This window comes from Strix aluco, chromosome 25 (genome assembly GCF_031877795.1).
Source record: "Strix aluco isolate bStrAlu1 chromosome 25, bStrAlu1.hap1, whole genome shotgun sequence".
NCBI lineage: Eukaryota > Metazoa > Chordata > Aves > Strigiformes > Strigidae > Strix > Strix aluco.
In genome coordinates this window covers 3870870-3884376 of record NC_133955.1, presented here as the reverse complement: position 1 = coordinate 3884376, position 13507 = coordinate 3870870, and positions in this window count along the sequence as shown.

Below are 13507 nucleotides of genomic sequence, written 5' to 3'. Positions count from 1 at the left end.
TGCTGCAGAAGCCAGCGCCGCGGGTCAGGGAGGGACGTGTGGGGCAGGCGAACTCAGCCAAGGGGGAAACTGAGGCAGCGACGGGGATGCCGTGACCTGCCTGCTCCCTCGACACCGCTTTGCAGCTCCTGGGGTGCTCAGTGCTGAGCTGGCATTAACGGGGTTCAGCCCTGGGCTCAGGGGCTGGGGAGTGGCTATTCGCATCCCCCAAAACCCTGTTGGGATCCACTCTGTTGCCCGCAGCACTGTCCTGTGCAGGGCCCAAGGCATCCCCAGGGGATTGCAGCTCAGGGTCAGCAGCGAGGCCGGGGTGCTGGGGTCCTCCCTGCGAGGCCGGCGCGGAGCTGAACGCGGCTCCTTTGCCTTATCTGGGCCATGCCAGGAGGAAGTTTGCAGGGTGGATTCCAGCGGGCAGGTAAACAGCGGCCAGATGGGACCCAGATACCTGCCCGGAGACACCCGCCGAGCCGGGTTTGCACAGCCCAGACGCTTATTTGCTCTAGGGAGGGCTTTTCCCTCCGTCGAACGTCAGCAGCGGTGCTGGGACGTCACCCCAGCGCCTTGCCGGGTTCCTCCGTCACCCTCCTGGCCAGGTGCCTGTGCCCGGGGTGTGGGTGCTGCTGTGGCACGGTGGGGCTGGGAGGCTTTGCTGCTCTCTGTGCCACCAACCTGGGCACAGTGGCCTCATCTCCCAGTGCCAGGGATCAGCCCGATGCCCAGGTCTCCTCCACTGTGGCCAAAAAGGCTCAGGGAGCCTGGGGTGCCCGGCAGCGCTGGGGTTGGGGTGGCAGGATGCATGGTCCTGGACCTCTTTGCTGTGGGGTGAGGGGCTTGGTGCTGTCTCCCCCATCTCGGGTGGAGGCGGCCGGGCAGGGCCAGGCTGCTGGCGGGATGCCTGGCGTGCCCTGGCACACGTGTCCTGGTGGGGTGCTCCCGGCCGTGGTTGCGAGATCCTCTCTTGGCTCATCCAGCTCGCCCGGCTTGCCCTTCTCCCTCCACACCCAGAAAACCTCCACCCTTCCCTGCTCCCAGGGGGAAACTGAGGCACCGGGATGTGCAGGAGTGACATGGAGGGGAGCAGCCGGGGGGAGGCCATTGGGCAGCCAGGGAGGGCTGAGCCTGGCACTGAGCATCACCCACCCATCAGCCCACAGCTCCCTCCACCCCAGGGTGCTGCTGCGGTACCCGAAGCCCCGGTGCTGTCTGCATCTCCCCCATCCCGTGGATGCTGCTGGGGTGTTTCTTCTCTCAGGTCTCCATCTCTCCCCACACCCCTTCCCCACAGGCCAGCTCCCCGAGACAGGGTGGCTCTGGGGCACAGTGCTCACCACAGCATCACCCACATTTCCCTGCACTTTTCGTGGCGATAAATAATGAAAAACCCAGAGGGTTTCTCAGTGCCACGGGATGAGCACCCGCGGGATGCTGCTCCCTTTGCACAGAGGGGAAACGCCGGGTCGAGACCCCGTCAGCCGCTCGGAGCGTGTGTTTACTGTGTCACAGAAGCCGTAAATACGCCTGGTTTAATTGAAAGCCGGTGCTGTGGGTTTGGCTTAATCCGCCCTCCTCCTCCTCCTCCATTAGATAACGTCTCACTGAAACCACTTTGCAAACTCACGGCATTCCTGTGTGCTGAGCACTGGGGCAGCCGGCGGGCCACGGCCACGGCCACGGCCACGATGGGGACTCACGTGCCGCAGAGCCGCTTTGCTGCTGCCTGCTCTGCTCCTCCACACTCATCCTGCCCCGGTCCTGGCTGGGAAGGGGTGTCTGTAGCAGTGAACTGACCCACTTGTGACATGTAACCTGGATGGCAACGAGATGGGATGGCTGGGGGTGGTGGGATGCGGCAAGACGCAGGGTTGTGCTGGAGGGAGCACCCCGAGGGTGCCCAGGAGCGGATTCAAAAGGCTCAAGTTGAAAAGATAAAGGAAAATGTTTTGGGTGGGGGGAAATCTGAGCAGCAAAGGGGGTGGGATGTTCGCAAAAGGAGCTGGTGGGGAGAAGCAATGGGAACCCTCTGGCCTCCGCGCATGGCACCGGAGGGTTATCACTGCTTCCCTTCGCCCCGGCATAGGGAAACTGAGGCACAGAGCCAGGCAGGGGCCACACTGGGGGTGTTTGTGGGGAGCCTGTTCCTCTTTGGGGTTCTGCAGAACTGCCAGAGGAGGAGGAAACCCTCAGGGTGTGGAGAGGCTGGTTCACCGGCACAAATACCCATGTGGGCTCTCTGTCACCCGTCCCCACCCTCGCCCAGGGTCACCCTGGGGGGACCCTGCTGCCCAGCTGCGGGGCCAAGGACCTCCGGCATCCGGCGCGGGGGGGAAGTTTGCTTTGCCGGCAGAGTTCAGGCAGAGGACAGGGGCGGTGAGGGCTGTCGGGGTGTCCTCCGGCCGCTGCTGACCTGCGAGGAATGCTGTGAGTCACGGGGAAAGCATCCCCCTGCCGCCGCCAGCCCCTCGCCAGCCCCTCGCCGTGCCTCCCCGCCGGCCGCACGACGACTCGAGGCTGCGAGTCCTGCACCCTGGGTTTTGGGGTGATTCTGGGGTGCACAGTGCCCCGGGCCACCCCCGTTACATCCCACAGAGGTGCTCGGGGAGATGCAGTGCCCACCCGGGGTGTGCGCCCAGCTGAGATGCCAGCGCTGTGGATGTGGCTGTCACCCCGGCGTCCGGGCGAGGGATGGGGTGGGCAGGCCAGGCGCAGTCCCCAGCTCCGGGGAGGCCAGACATGAACTCAGCCTCTCCGAGCAGGGAAGGATGACGTGATGCTGGGAGGTCACCCGGGGCTGGGAAACCGTCCCAACCCAGCGCTTGAGGCTCTCCCGCTCGGCCACCCCCGTCCCCTCCGGCTGGCGGGAGGGAAGGGGGGTGGCTGCCCCCCGAGGCAGCTCCCACTCCCATCCTTCCCAGGGGGAAGCTGGTGTTTTTGGCTTTATCAGCTTTATGGCGTTGGAGGGGAGAAAGTTTTTTCCCAGTGGTGCCTTATCGAGGTGCTGAGCCCCGGACGCTGCTTTGTTTCAGGTCGTGTTGCAAAATTAAAAAGGAGAAATGGCGTTTGGGGGAAGAATTGCACATTTCTGGAAGATTATCAGAGTGTGGCACCTGCTTGAGGTGTGGGGCAGTGGGAGGGGGCATGGGGCCGGGAGGGAGCACAGAGGGGGATCCCAGGAGGGGACAAAGTCCCTCCCGCAGGTGAGCACCCAGAGCCCACCCGCCTGTGCCCTTGCAGCCTCCACGGCTGGAAATGTCCTGAACGGGGAGGAACATGCTACGTTTTTGCAAATCTCAGCCCTGGGCTTCTCCTGGGCACTGGGAGGATACTGGGAGGACACTGGTTGCAGGGAGGAGCTGCGTTGCTGAGCGAGGCACCAGCACCGGCCGCTTCCTCGAGAGCAGCCGCTGCTTTTGCTTTCGTGCAATAAAACATGCTGGGTTATTGAAGGGCCAAGCGTGGGACAGCAGGAACCTGTTGCCACCTCCTGCTTGTCCCCAGCGCCAGGGCAGGAGACCCAGGAGGTGACAGGGAAGGGGACAGCTGGGTGCAGAAGGGTGGTGACCTCCAGGGATGACAGTGGCATCACGAGGGACATGTGGTCCGAGCTCATCTCCCCCGCCCAGGACTTCTCCAGCTCTGAGGTGCCACCCCCAGGGCCACTTCACCATCCCCTCCCTCCTGTCCCAGCCACTGCTCATCTTCCCAGGAAGAGCAAAGACCTGATGCTCTTGTGACACCTAATGGCAGTTACTGTTATCAGACCCAGCGCTCTCCCGGGAAGGCTCAGCTTGCCACATGGCCACAGACGGAGGGATGCTCTGGTGCCCAGGCGGGGACTGCTGAGCCCAGATGGGGCTGCCAGGGGGGTTTGGGAGATGGCGATATGTGCCCTGGGAAAGACAAGGCCAGGAGCTGGTCTTTCTCCCAATTCCTTACGGAAATGCAGGCTGCGACTGAGCTGGTTGTGTGCTCGCCTCCTCCCAGGGACTTCTGACCCTCTTGGCCACCTCCAACCCCAAACCGAGCGGTGCCCGCCGAGCTGAGAACAACCAGGCAGGTGCACAGGCAGGAGAAACTCCGACTTTTGCTCTTCCAGCCTCCCCCCACATACAGGGAGAGGCAGGAGCCTGCCCACAACCACAGCATCAGACATCAGAGAATCCACACCAAAGCACCACAGAGCAGCCCCGGCTCCCCAAATCCTGCTGTCAGAGGGAACGCCCTGATAAACCCAGCCCCGTCCCTGGGGAGGAGACGTGTCCCCTCGCATCACGGCACCGAAACCTCGGCCGAGGTTGCATCACCCGGCTTGGAAAACTCCCGGATGGGCCCCAAATCCAGCACCGAAGGGGTCAAACCCTTTTAATTACCCGGGACCACCGACCCCAGACCCTGCAGCCTCCCGTGCCGGGACACATCCCTCCTTTTCCTGCTTGCTCAGGTCCCCACGGCAGCTTTCCAAACCCACCCGTGGGGACAGGCTCATCCCACCACATGCAGGGATGGGACCTGCAGCCCCCCTGACCCCATCAGGGCTCCGGGACCCCCCTCCCACTGACGGCAAAGCAGGACCCTTCCTGCCAGATGCTTTTATTTTTTGCTCAGTTCATCCAGCCCAGGAATTGGCATCCTAAGGGGCTGCAAGACCCTTCCCCCCCACACCCCATGCCCCCCCTCTGCCAACGCGGGGCCGTCCTGGGTGCAGGGGTGTGGGCGATGCAGGGGGAGGTGGCGGCAGACGATGAGTTTCCAGGAATTTAGCTACCAGACAGCACATCACGCTCACCCCTGCTTCTGTTCCTGGGAAGAGAGGCGACAGGGGACACGCTGCAGACGCAAGCAGCACCCATGGGTGGCCCCAGGCAGCGCTGCAAGAGGGATGGGGAAACTGAGGCATGGAGCAGGTAGGTGGGCAGCCCGCGGGGGACACCGCCCAGTGTCACCACAGCTCTCTGAAGCAAACACGGCTACTGAAGGAAGCAGCCGAGCCCAGGAGCTGACCATGGAGCTGGGAAAGCATCCTCCGGGCTAGACCGGGCTCTGGGGGACCCAGCCTTGGGGCCTCCTCACTGCCCCCCCTGCGTTTCCATCCACCTTCAGGCCATTTTCCCTTCCTGAAGTGGCTCTTTGCAGGGCGGCTGGCAGAGGGGGGCACTGGCTTTAAGTGTATTTGATGGATTACTTTAATGCATTTGCAAGCTGGGATAATTGATGGATGTTTAACAGGATGCGTTTCCGACAGTCGGCTGGAGAAATGGACTCCCATTACTCCGCAAACGTTTCTTTTTACCATTGAACTCCTTTGTTTCAATTGATCCTCGCCTTTCCCATCACTCGCTGCTCATTAATAATCCCCAAAGCAGCTGCTTCCCCCCCTCCAGCTCCTCCCGGCCTCTCGCCGGCTCGACCTGCGATGCCGGAGGCTTTCGCAGGGGTTTGCAGCAGATCTGGGCATCGCTGCAGGTCTCAGTTTTATAAGAAGCAAGATTTTTTTCCCCCTCAAAGTGTGGTCGAACCTGAATAAAAGCAGGAGAAGGACATGGCTGGGGTATCACCTGGGTCAGAGTGATGCAAGCTGCTTATCGGGGGGCGGAAATTTGGGGTGAAGTGGGGGAGGCAGCCTGTCCACTGGGCTGAGCCGAGCCCAAGGGAGAGGTCACCCTTTAGGGCTGGTATCAGCCCAAGCCAGGCCTGGAGCTGAGCCCTGCTCTGCTGGCGGCGCTTTTATCTGTGGCTCCCTCTGCTCAGGAAGGGCAGCCCAGGGGTTTATCGGCTCTGCCTGTCCCCGGACAAGGCCCCGTTCCCCCCCCAGCGAGGGGTCCCTGCGTCCCCACCCTGGGGGTCTGGGGTGGGGGGCAGCACCAGCAGCTCTCCCACCCGCTGACATTTAACTCCCCTGGGGTTTCTGCAGCAAAGCCCTCAGCATGGCTGCGGCAAACAGGGCCCCTTCCTCAGCCGGCATCCCCCCAGGCACGGGGGAGCCCGGGCAGCCCGAAGCCCCCCTGCCCTTTTCCAGGCTGCCAGGAGGAACCCGCGGTGCTGGGGTGTCCCAAGGGGCTGTTTTCCTCATGACTCTGAGCTGTTCCCATTCCCCATCCCAGTGCATCCCAAACCAAGGTGCTCCCTTGGTGCTTCCCCCCCGCACGCTCAGGCGAACGCTCCCGCCTGCAGCCCCGTCCTTGGCCACTCTCACCCCAAACCTGGATTCAGAGCTCACACTTTCCCCCCTCTTTCCCCAGCTGACCTCAGGTCCTGCACGCCCGTTGCTCACACCCTCACTTCTCTTTTCCAGTTCCCCCCCTGAGCTGCAGACAAACCTGCAGCATCTCCAGGAGCTTTTCTGCTTCACCCCTTGCCAGGGCAGGAGCCTCCTGCCACAATCTGACCCAACCCTGCAGCATCCCTGATCCTTCCAGCTCTTTTCCCATCCCCATCTTACCCAGGATGAAGCAGAAGAGCCTTGGCACAGGAGACAAGCAGCCACAGGCCTGGTTTAAGGCAAAATTAGAAAGAAAAAAGCAAAGTCTGGAGAGGGGAAAATCAGCTGGGGCTGCTCAGGGCTTATATAGCCCCGGGCGGGTGAGGTGAGGGGGATCAGCTAGATCCAGGCCAGATGGAAAGAGTTCATGGGGCAGCTGGGAGAGACCCACAGCCGGGGTGGGGTCTGGGATGGAGGGTGGCGAACTGGGGGCCTGGAGAAGGTATCTGTGCCCTGGGGTGCACTTGGGGGGCCTGAGGGGCCAAGTCCCAGGGCACGGACCAACCTGAGGGAGCCCAGACTGCTGGGCTGTGCCAGCGAGAGCGGCAAAAATCCTCAGTGCCAAACGTGTTGCTGCTGTGGCTGAAGCATGAGGTTGAGCTCCACACGCTCCCCAAAACGTGGGCTGCACCCCGTGCTCCAGAGCAAATGGGTCTGGGGGGTGCAGCTGGTCCCCCCCAGATCCCTGTGCTGGGGAGCAGGCGGCTGCAACCCCCCCCAATCTCATCTGCACAGCCCCCTGAGGAGGCAATAACCTGCTTTTGGGGGTCTCTGCCTCTTGGGGTCTCAGCTCAGGAGGGCCTGAGGGTGAGACAGGACCCCACAACCCCTGTCCACCCTCTTCTATAGGATTAACACACTCGCTGATGGTAAATAACCCTCTGAGAAGGGATGAGCTCCGCGGGCAGAGATGGATGAGGTGCTGAGCAGGAGGGGGACGGGGGGACAGCGGGGACTGGGACTCATCACCGCTCCCATAAGGGACACCCCAGGGCAGATGTCCAAAGGGGGCTCGTGCCCCAGAGATGCCCCCATTGATGCTGTAGCTGCCCCACAGACACCCACGGCTGGTACCTGCCCGTATGGGGCATTGCCAAGGCTTCACCCTGGGCAAACCTGGGGGGTCCCACCGAGCTGCCAGCCGTGGCTCTGATCCCCTCCTGAACTGCAGAGCTGGTCTTAAATCATCGCGGGAAGGCTGGTAAAAGCCTCGGTGCCTTCAAGCATGAAATACAAAGCACTCACCGCCCCCTTTCAGCCTCTTCCCTGAGTGCCCGGCTCACCGCATGAAACCTTTTATATCCCCCCCTCCCCGTTTCTCCCCGCCAGCCTGGAGAGTGCCGGCGCGCTGCCAGCCCCTCTGTGAGCAGCACAATCCCAAATTGCTCCCTGCCTTTATTATTTAAAAAAAAAAAAAGAAAAAAAAAGAGGAAAACCAAGGCTGCAATTTCCTTTCTCACCTCTGAAATGGCATGGGGGGGTGAGGAGAAGGAGGGATGGGAGGCCAAATCATCCCCCTTGTCCCATTGCTGATGTTTCACCCCAAAACCAAGTGTGCTGAAGGGTTTGATTTTAACGGGAAGGGCATTTTGCGATGAGGGAGGTGTGTGATGGGGATGTGGGAAGGTCCCCATTGCCTCATGGGGGGATCAGCCTCCGGCAGAGCCGGTACCTGCCGGGCACCGCGGCGAGGGGGCTGGTGGACCCCGGCAATGCTTCACCCCAGCAGTGTGGGGATGCACAGTCCCACCATGGTCCGGTGGGGACGGAGGCACCCAAGGGTGATGCAGGGTGCTGGGGAGCATCATCCCTGTGTCCCGGTGGCGGTGGCAGGGTGCGGACAGCTCCGTGGGGCGATGCCACGGCGGGCAGATGGGGCTATGGGAGGGCGGGTGGCGCGGGGCCGTCCCCGGGTGCTGGGGGAGGATGCAGATGGCGCGGGGTGGGATGCTGTCGCGCTGCTATCAATCAGCGGCGGCTTTACCGAGCGCGGCAGCGTCTCCGGGGTGTAAATCAGACCTGAACAAGGCTGAGGATTTCTCTGCGAGATCTGGCCTTGCTGGTGGTGTTTGTTCCGGCAACGGCGTCGCGACGGGGAGACCTGATGTCCCTGCGCCTGAGTGAAGGGCGCCTGAGGACGCCTGCGTGAGGATGCTGAGCGTCCCACCGCCCCGCTGCCGGGGGAAAATGGCCCAGGGAGCCCAAATGGCAGGTCCTGGCAGTCTGAACCCCTTTTCAATGGGTTTTCCACCCTCTTGTGTCCCACCGATGGAGTCCCAGACAAGCAGGTGTCTCCCCACCCCCTGTGGCCCTGTGGGTCTTTGTAGGGAGCAACCAGGCACCTGCGGTTTCTGCTCTGCATCCACTCCCTTCCCCGAGCAGGGTTCACCTCAGCAACCCCAGACTTTGCTTCCAAGCCGACCCAAAGAGAGACTGGGATCTCTCTGGGGAGCCCTTGGGTGGCCAGAGGCTGTCTGGCCTCTGCAGGTGGCCGGTCCCCTTGTCCCCATCCTGCCTGGGACAGGACAGGGGACATGGCTGGGGGGTTTCCATCCCTCCCCATTTTCCTCAGCACCCTTTCGGTGGGGTGCAGCCCCAGGTACCACAGCGTCCCAGTCCCCAAGGCAGTGAGGACAAACCCAGGGAGCTTCTTTCCTGCCCTAAACTCCTCCTTTGGTCACCGAGACAGAGAGCGATGCCATTTTCCCCACACCAGGCAGTATTTCTCCAAGAATTTAGGAATCAACTTTGACCACCTGGAGCCAGCCCTGGTCTGAGCTTGCTGCTGTTTGCACTCGAGCTTTTCCTTCTCGTGTGCTTTAATTCCCCCTCCCAACGCCGTAGGTGCCTGGTGAGGCCGGTGAGGCTGAATTGCTTCATCTCCTTCCAAACATCGCCCGCCTGGAAGCCAGCCCAGCCCTCGGACCGAGCTGAGCAGGCCTCCCCGTGCCGTGCCGTGCCGTGCCCGGTCCAAGCATCACTGGATTTGCTCCTTGCCGTCACAGTTTGTGCCGCAGGGTTTCACTTTCCTTCCCCTGCCACTTGTCCCTTCTGCCCCAGGTTTCCCCCATCATCCCTGTGCTCCCTCCTGTCCATCCTTCAGCTGCTGCCCCAAAGCTGGGCCGTTTTCCCTCTTCCTGAGGAAAGGGCTGGATCTGCTCCTTCCCTGCTGCGGCGGCGGTTGGGGCAGAGCCTTTGGCGGGGGGAGAGCGGGCGAGCTCCCTGCCTCGGCTCATGTGAGCATCTTCCATCCCTGCACAAACGTGCTCACATTTAAGGCGTAATTACTGCGTGAGTCAGCCGTTTCGGCAAACACCCGACGGCTCCGTCCCCGCGTGCCCCAAGTCCTCCCGCAGCTCCCCCCCCCATTACCCCCCCACCCCTCCAGCCCTGGGGATGCAAGCTCTGGGCATCACCACTGGCAGCAGCTTTTGGGCTGGATTTTGGGGGAAACAGGGTAGGGGATGCAGAGCATCGTGTCCCCCAGGAGATGTTCAACCCCCGGGGACAGCGATGCTGGCGAAGGGGCCGTGGTCCAGCATCTGCCCGATGCATCCCGGGCTGGGGCTGCCAGCGAGGGCCCAGGAGCAGGGGAGGGCTGGGCGGCTGCGATTATTCAATCTGGAGCAACCCTGACCTGCTGACAAAGGCAGAGTTATTTTTAAAAAGCAACCACTCAGCGAAATTTGCCTCCGCCGCCCGTCCTGCTGCTGCTGCCCGCCGCCGGGGAGAAATCCATCCCGGGAAACGCTGTTCTCGGATGCCTGAAATGGGGGGCAGGAGTGTGGTCCCTGCTCCTCACCCTCCTGGCCCCTCTCCCTGGGCCCTGCTGGCTTTTTCGGCTGCTGAATCCTCTGCGGAGTGACGGGAGAGTCGCAACCTGCTTTCCAGCACTATTTATAGCCCCACGCGCGTGGCATGGTGAGCCCAGAGCTCCCGGCCTGGTGGAGAGGAGGGCACCCCACATGCATCCCCCCACCCGGGGCTCCCTGAAGCATCTTCCTTCTCCCTCCACAAGCAGCAGGATGGATCCTGCCCAGCCCAGAGGCCTTTTTTATTGCAGGATGATGCCCGCTGCGGCGATGGCCGCGGTGCAGGGGCAGGACCAGCACGGCAGCGGGATCACCCAGTCCTTGCCCTTGTCCCATCCTCGCTCCCTGCAGCTCGGTCTCTGGGTCAGGAGCAACCCTGGGGCCTCTGCCCGCACTGGGGGGGGGTTGCCCTCTCCGTGCCAAGGCCGGTTGGCATCGGGAAGGGATGCGGTCAGAGGAGGGTTTGGCGTTTGCAGGGGAAGAGCTGGACCCGCTCCAAATTTCCAAGGCGAGAAAGTCGCCCCAAGCCGTGCTCCAGCTTCAGACAAATGCTTGACTCGAGGGGCCGGTGATGCTTCACTCGGGCAAGACTTCAGTGCTCGCACCTTGCAGCCCCCCCCCTTTCCATGCAAAAACACTCAGAGGGGGTTTAATTCCCAATTATGGCGGGGGGGGTCTGCTCCAAGATAGCCCGGCCGCTGCCCGGCGGAGGATGCGCTCCCCAGCCCCACTCGCCTTCGCTCCCCCAAGGCGGCCGCGCTGCCCAGGAGCTCTCCTTCCCTTTTATTGCCACGATGTGAATTAATACCCATTTCCTGAAGCTTTTATGGTTTCCTCCCAAATGGCTCTTACATCAGGGGGATATTGGGTTACAGCAAACACCAGCAGCGAGGAACCAGCCCAGGCTCTGCCCACCCCTAAATCCACCGGTGGTGCCTTTGGGCATCATCAGCCTCCGGTCCCGCTCCCCCCAACTGTCCCTTCCCTGGAGCTGGATGGATGCTCCTGGCAGCAAATGACCCCGTTGGGATGGTGGGAAACACCGAGGACCCTCTTGAACCTCTTTGCGGGGAGAGCAGGGCTGGCAGAGCCGCTGGGGTGTGGGGATTTGGGGGCGGGCCCCAGTTTCGGGGTGGTTTCGGGGTGCCTGGTTTGGCTGCCGGGGCTCCTGTCTCTGTCTGGCTCGGAGCACACGCACACCTCTCGGGCTGGTTACTGTAGAAACGAAATTAGCACGGGGAGGGAATGCAATCCCAGAGCTAATTAAGGTAATTACAGCTTCACACCAGCTGCTCACGAGGTCCAAGGACCTTCTGTAACTTGTGGAGGGGATCAGCCGCTCGGGGGGACTTTGAACTCCAGCTCCCAGGGACCATGCGACTTTGGTGGCACTTGGGATGGGCTGTGTCCCTCGCCACCAAGGGTGACACCGATCCGGGGGGATGTCCGGCCCCAGATGTGCCTCCCAGATGTGCTGGCCCCGTTGCAGCAGTGGGGTCCAGGCTGGGTTTGGGGTCTGGTGGGTTTTTGGAGTCCCTGAGGAGCTGCTTTGGAGGGGGTTTGGTGCTGGGTGTGGCGGGAGGTGCTCCCTGAGCCCAGGGCATCCTGCCAGCGGTGGCACTTTATAGATGTGTCCTTTTAACTGGGGACACGCTGACCCGGTGGGGAGGGAAACAGCAGCTGGTTCGGCGTCCCCCTCCCTCCCACAGGGACCAGCTGGCTGAGGCCAAGGGGTGCAGGATGGGTGCAGGCAGCAGGGAGGCAGCAGGACCTGGCACTGGGGGGGGTGTCAGGGGCGTTTGAGGCGGGGTAGTGGGACTGGAAAATGGGACATCTGCCCCAGCGTTGGATGAACCCCCTGGGACCAGTTAGGCACACTGGGGACAACGCAGGGATGGGGTGACCACAGGGTCCAGCGCTGCGTCACCCCCAGCATCCGGGGGCAGGGGGGGGGAGGCGGCAGAAGCATCCCCAGGTCTCCCGCAGCCTCTCATCAACTGGTGAAATGTTACTACCTAGCGGGTGCCTTCCCACAAAACATGATTTTTTGGAGCCGATTCCCGACACCAGCCCGGGGCGGGAGCCAGGGGAATGTGGCCAAACATGTTTGTGCCGTGGCCGAAACTGCCCGGTGGCCTGGCTGCGGTGTGGAGCTGGGGACGGCGGGGGCTTCGCTGCCCGGGGACCCGGCGGGCTGGCGGGGGGCCAGGGCTGGGGACAGAAATGCCGTGTGCCGCAGCGGTGGCGGTGGCGTGTCAGCGCTGGGAGCGGGCGGTGATTCACCGCGTACCAGCACGGCTGATATTTATTACCCGGCTTCGTTACGGGACCGACATGAAATGTGGTGCAGGGAGGGGGGGACATAAATACAGCGCCGGCGCGGGGGGCGGCAGCATTCCCCGTGAAACCCGATGGGTTTCCCCATCCTCCCCCTCCCGCTGCTTTCTCCGGCTGGTGGATTTTGATGGAGGAAAATAAATGCTCGCAAAAATCACTCTCTCTCCCGGCTTGTCCCCGTTTGCCCTGTGCTTTGGCAGCGCTGCCGGGGTGGGCTGGGACGCGGCGAGAACGGGAGCGAGGAGGGAGGGATGGCGGGAGGGGGCTCCCCTGGGATGCTCGGCCCCAGCAGGGACATGGGGCCAAACCAGGACCCCCCCTCCTGCGTGGGACCCCCCCTCCTGCAGCCCGTTCCTCACAGCCTTGGAGGAAGCTGGCCACGACGTGGAGTTGCCCAAGGTGCTCGGGCATGAGAACTGCCCCAGCTCGGTGCATGGATCAGAAGCAGGAGGGGGCCTCGTGGGATGGAGAAGTGGGAGGGAAGGGGACAGATCCCTGGAACTGGTCCCCAAAGCTCGTCCCTCACCCCGAGGAGGGTGGTGTGGGAAGAGGGAGGCAGCCCTGGTCTGGGGCTGGACCTGATGGAGTGGGATGAATCCAGAGCAGCAGGATGGATCCAGAGTAGCAGGATGGATCCAGGGCTGCAGGATGGATCCAGAGCAGCAGGATGGATCCAGGGCTGCAGGACGGATCCAGGGCTGCAGGATGGATCCAGGGCTGCAGGATGGATCCAGGGCTGCAGGACGGATCCAGGGCTGCAGGATGGATCCAGAACAGCAGGATGGATCCAGGGCTGCAGGATGGATCCAGAGCAGCAGGATGGATCCAGAGCTGCAGGATGGATCCAGGGCTGCAGGACGGATCCAGGGCTGCAGGATGGATCCAGAGCAGCAGGATGGATCCAGAGCTGCAGGATGGATCCAGGGCTGCAGGACGGATCCAGGGCTGCAGGATGGATCCAGGGCTGCAGGACGGATCCAGGGCTGCAGGATGGATCCAGGGCTGCAGGACGGATCCAGGGCTGCAGGATGGATCCAGAGCAGCAGGATGGATCCAGGGCTGCAGGATGGATCCAGGGCTGCAGGACAGATCCAGAGCAGCA